The sequence below is a fragment of the Capricornis sumatraensis genome, chromosome 20 (genome assembly GCF_032405125.1).
Source record: "Capricornis sumatraensis isolate serow.1 chromosome 20, serow.2, whole genome shotgun sequence".
NCBI lineage: Eukaryota > Metazoa > Chordata > Mammalia > Artiodactyla > Bovidae > Capricornis > Capricornis sumatraensis.
In genome coordinates, this window is record NC_091088.1 from 50,972,364 (window position 1) to 50,978,363 (window position 6,000).

Sequence of the window (6,000 nt, forward strand, 5' to 3'; positions counted from 1 at the left end):
AACCAAAAGAACCCAACAAAAACAAAACAAACAAAAACCACCTCAATAAAAGAAACCTCAGAGAAGGCACAAATGAGTCAGAGGGTAAAAACGCAGGATAATTTGGAGTACAGCTGCTTTGTATTTGTGGACCAAGACCCACCTCCCTGAGCCTATTTCTCCATTGGTACAATGAGGATAATGTAGCATCTATCCTCTAGACCTGAAAGGATTAAACAAGACAATGTTCATCAAGCTTAGTAGTTCTAACACTAGTGGAAGGTAGGTATCAAAAAAAGAAGTAAATACTCAATGGATTTTAAGTCATTATAAAGGGGATAAAGGAAAACAATCCTTGATCTATAGGTCTTCTTTCCTCTCCATCTGAATCATGTGTCCCCAAGTCAGGCCTCCCAAAGGCTGGTCCATGTTAGCCTATGTGGATGTGATCATGAAGACAGTCTGATCTTGACTTAATAGACTTTAGGAAACCCCGTGCTTAGCTCATGGACAGTAAGTGTCAATGGTAAGCCAGTGCACAAGCCCTGACCCCCTGGCCAGGCACTCTGGTGGCTACTGTTCTGCCTCACTTTCATCACAATCTCTGTCCTTGACCTACTCAATGAACTGCCTTGAGCCAATGCCCTGAAGCTGCTTCACATGCCCAGACTTCTCTCCTACACACAGGAAAGTTCCAGCAGTCTGTAGACTAATTCCTGCCACCTGGTTACTCTGACAGCACCTCAGACAGAAACTGAGTCTATAAAGGTCCTGCCAGGATCCCATCTTTCTCCACAGGGCACCACAAAAAATGCCCTTGGGTCAAGGTGCCCCCTTGCACTGGTGTCAGGCCTCAGGGGGGACTGCACTGCTGGAGTAGTGAGCAGGGAGTGGGGGCCACTCCGCCTCACCCTGCCCTGGGGAGAACACTGAGGGTGGAAGGTCAGGAGGGATGAGTGCCCCCGTATCGTGGAGAGGACAAGAGGTGACATTCTTCTGCCGTGCAGGCATGGCTCAGGTACTACAAATATGGGCTGGGACACAAAAATGCTACTTGTTTCATTGAGTGAACTTTCTTCTAACAGTTTTCATCATAGCCTTTCTTGGCTATTGTTGCTTGAAACCCAGAAACCAGAAACTGGAAAACATCCCAACTGAGGCAAGCATAACTATTAAAGAACACCACACACCACAAAGTGTAAAATTATCAAGGATGGTGTATCCCCCGCCAGATATGCTTGTACCATTTAGGAAAGATGTCCTTCTTATGACCCCCTGGCTGGCTCGCATCATCTGGAATGGGACTTTCAACATTGATATCCTGAATGAGCAGTTCTGGCTTCAGAACATCACCATTGGATTAACTGTGTTTGTTGTGGAAAAAAAAAAAAAATACATTTTCCACCTGAAGCTGTTCCTGGAAATGGCAGAGATGTACTTTATGGTGAGACACAGGGTGAACTACTATATCTTCACTGATCGGCCAGCCTACGTTCCTCTTATTCGCCTTCAGAAAGGACGGCAGATGGTCATCTTCAAGGTCCAGAGGTATGCCCGCTGTTAGAAGATTTCCATACACCGCATGGAGGTGATCAGCAATTTTATTGAGCAGCGCTTCCACCAGGAGGTGGATTACCTTGTGTGTGCAAATGTGGACATGAAGTTTAGTGATGATGTGGGCATGGAGATCCTCTCCTCCTTGTTCGGCACCCTCCATCCTGGCTTCTACAGATTGACTCAGAAATACTTTGAATATGAACGCCGGCCTCCATCACAGGCCCATACTCCTGAAGATAAGGAGGGTTTTTGTTACATATGGGCCTTATTTGGGGAGTCCATGCCAGAGGTTTACAGACTTGCCAAGGCCTGCCATGAGGCGATGATTGTTGACCAGGCCAATCACATCGAGGCCATGTGAAATGATGAGAGCCACCTGAACAAATACCTGCTTTATCACAAACCCACCAAGATCCCTTCCCCTGAGTATATCTGCAATAGTCAAATACTCAATTATTTGGAGTCAAGTCAGGTGTGGAATTTGGTCCACACTATACATCAGTATAGATTTAGGGTCATGAAGAAGAAAAACTGATGAGCAAAGCTTCCAGGAATGGCTCAGAGAGGGGCCATGCTCAGCTAGCCTGAGTCTTCTTGGCATGCCATCCTTCATTAAAACCAGTTTTAGCAGAAAAGGTACAACTCTGCTTCCTTTTACTGTCTGGTTGAAGCCTAGCACCACCTCCCCAAGTGTATTCAGGCCCAGTGCCATCTCCTCGCCCTCCCTCCCACCACCAACCACCATTTTGGCTGGCCTGGTTCCTGGGTTAAGGTAAGTTCCCAGAGCTGCCCCCATCTTTAGCTTCTCACAGTGTACTCCTAACACCCTTCAGGAAGGAGGAGGCATGCAATCTCAGTCTATCCTGCCAAACAAGGGATCAGAGATGACATCTTCTCCAGAACAAGGAAGGTGGCCCCAGGCACACAGTCTCCTGTTTGCTGTCACAAAGAGGCTCACAGGACTTGCCTCAGCCTTAGCCAAGCAGATGCAAAAAGTCTTCAGCTTTAAGCCAAATTCCTTCCTCTTCTAGGCTTCCCTGTGGCTCAGATGGTAAAGAATCTACCTGCATTGCGGGAGACCTGGGTTTGACCCCTAGGTTGGGAAGATCCCCTGGAGAAGGGAATAGCGACCCACTCCAGTATTTTTGCCTGGAGAATCCCATGGACAGAGAAACCTGGCAGGCTACAGTCCATGGGGTTGCAAAGAGTCAGATACAACTGAGCAACTAACAATTCTCAGAAGTTGAAAATAAGTTGTAGTGTGAGGTAGGAGGAGAACACAATGCCAAAATCAAGGTCCTCTTTCCTGGCACTTAGCAACCTATGTGTTCTACCACCAGAAAACTTTAATTTCAACAATCAGTGATTTCACAGTTTAGTCCAAATCAAATATCATCACAGTACTATCCCTTTCTTTTAAAAAGTGAGTGTTAGTCATTCATCATGTCCAGGCTCTGCTTTGGTGTGGATGTAGGCACTTGACCTATATTTGATGACCAGATACCTCTGCCCTAGACTTGACCCAGACCTTACCCCAGAGAAGCAAGGACAGTAGAGACCCAATAAGTAGTTTTTTAGCATGCTTTGGCTGCCTGGCCTCCCTCATTCCTATTTGCTGAATTCAGTCCTCTAGCTTTCCAGGGATTCTGATAGGCTTCCAATAAATTATCTTTCTACTTAAATTGGCAGGAGTATGATTCTTTGCTTTCAATTATAAATCTCAAATAACAGATGCAGAGAATGTACCTCATCAATAGCTAAGTAGAACAGGCCCAGTTTTGTCTGTCAGGAAGTGTTGGGCTTTTTTCACACTAAATAGGGCTACAAAATTTTTTAAAACATTGTAAAGCAGTGAATTAATTTTCCATTTTAAGGGTATAGCAATAGAAAAATAAATCTGAAGTAGACAGAACTAAAGAAATGATAATAGAAATATACAGTAGGGAAAAATTAACACCAAAAATGGACTTTTAAAAGATTAACAAAACTGACAAACTTCTAGAAAGACTGACCAGGAAATAAAAGGAGAAAACTGAAATTATCACTATCAGGTATAAGTGGAGGCATCACTACTATGGATTGGACAGTCACTGGAGGGATAACAAGTGACTATGAACATTTTTCCATGAAGAAAATTTCACTGCTATAGGGTTTTACCATGAATTCTATTACAAAATTAAGATATTTTTCCAATGTTACACAAACTCTGAAAATGGAAGAGATTTTTCCTAACTTATTCAATGAAGACAGCATTACCCTAAAATAAAAACATAATACAGAAATGTAAAAATTAGTATTTCTCAGGAACATAGGCATAAAATCTTCAATTAAATTTTAGGAAATCAAATCCAACCAAATACAAGAGGGTGATCTAGCATGACCAGCCTTTTGGATGGGGTTTGTCTCAGGAATCAAGGTTGGTTTAACATTCAAAAACCAGTCAATGTAATTCAGCATATTAGGAGAATAAAGAGGAAGAAGCCATATGATTATTTCAAATGTGTGTGCAGAGTAGTACCAACCCCTATCAAAAAAATCTCTCAGCCAGACATACATTGGAGGAATTTCCTTTATGTGATGAAGCAACTATACAAAAAGCCCAGCTAACAGCATATTGAACACTTTTCCCTTAAGATCCGGGACCTGGAAAGCATGTCCATTGTTCTCCATCAGTATTTGATATTTTACTAGGTGTCAGAAAAAAAACATAAAGGTAATAAAATACAGATTTAAAAGATTTTAAAAACTCTCTTTATTCACAGAAGTCATGAACGTGTATGTAGAAAATCATGAGAAATCTACAAAGATATTACCAGAAGTACAGAGTGATTTTAACAAGTTTCCAGCATACAGAAATCAATATATTGTTGGGAGCCACATTAGGCATTACTGAAAAAAATGGAGGCACAGCCCTAAACCCCCTCCCTTTGTTCCGTAGGCACGGACCCGGAATAAAGGAGTTAAGGTTTGTGATTCTGACTTGTTTTTTTCCTTTCTTCGCCTGAGTTGACTGAAGAGAATATTAAGGTGCTTATTGTTTTTGAGAGGAGCATGAGAAGGCATAAAGCCTTCTGCAGCTGTGCCCAAAGAATAATTCATAAAGTTAATCATTGACATTTGTTCAAGGACTTTTACAAAAGAGTGCTCCAGGGTGAGCACAGAGGCTTGAGACCATGGGAGGGCTTCCTATCTGAAGCCTATTTGTGAGGAAAGTGTTTATGGCAAAGGAGTTCGCTGAATTTAAGGTTTAGGAATAATTAAAATAGTTAGAAGCTAAAGATTTAAGGGATGCTGTAATGTTAGCATATTCTACTATAGCTTATAGAGATTAGGGACTTTAGAGATATTTATAGCTAGAAGCCCTTTCTTAGAAATAGTGAGCTTAGGATACTAGGGGCAAACAGGACTTAGAAAGATAAGAATTTAACTGAGGAATATGGTATGCAGCCCAGACATTAGCATGAGTTACAGTGTATCCACAAGGACACATGAGAAAAAGTAGATAAGAGAATTGCTGAGGAAGGAACTCCTTTTGAGGGGCAACAATGATTTTTGGAGAAAAATAAATCTGGGTCTATGGGAACTAAAAATATCAAACTTCTGACCTAATGCTTTTGTAAAAGTATAAAAGAGAATCATAAGCTTGAAATAAAGAGGCAGTCCAAAAAAAAAACTGAGAGGCTGCCTCAGTTTCTCGCCAACACCGCTCACCCCTTCAGGTTGAATCCCTGGCTGCTGGAGCTGGACTCTGGCAATAAATAAACCAATTCTATATTCTCTACACTACCAGTAAATGATTGAAAACTAAAATTTAAAAGATACCATTTACAACAGCATTTTTAAGACCTCATGAAGTACTAAAGTACAAATTTGCAAACACTGTACAAGACTATGCACCCAAAACTATTCATACAGAACAGGGGTTGGCAATCTTTTGCTCTAAAGGACCAAATACGAATTATAGGCTTTGCAGTTTATGCATGGTCTCTGTTGCACATTCCTCTGTTTTGCTTGGTTTTCACAATGTTTTTAAAATGTTAATACCATTTTAAGCTCTTTGGGACAACAAAACATGCTGTGGATAAAATTTGGCCCACAAGCTGTAATTTATGGAATCCTGCTACAAAATATCTGAGAAAAAAATGTTTTCAAAAGACCTAAATATAGGGAGGGATTTCCCTGGTGGTCAAGTGGCTAGGATTCCATGCTCCCAATGCAGGGGGCCTGGTTTCGATCCCTGGTTGGGGAATTAAGGTCCCACATGTGAAAGGTTGTTGTTGAATCACGACGCCGGGATTCTTGGCCCCCGCGGAGGAGAAGAATTCAATCCGGGGCCAGAGACGAGGCTTGATCGCTCAGAGCTTTTGTGTAATAAAGTTTTATTAAAGTATAAAGGAGATAGAGAAAGCTTCTGACATAGGCATCAGAAGGGGGTAGAAAGAGTACCCACTTGTTAGTGTTGGC

At 41.9% G+C, this 6,000-nt stretch overlaps 1 pseudogene; it reads left to right on the plus strand.

Annotated features, from left to right (window-relative positions):
• Positions 1-1,192: 1,192 nt before the first annotated feature.
• LOC138096102 (histo-blood group ABO system transferase 1 pseudogene) lies at positions 1,193-2,071 on the plus strand (annotated as a pseudogene).
• Positions 2,072-6,000: the final 3,929 nt, after the last annotated feature.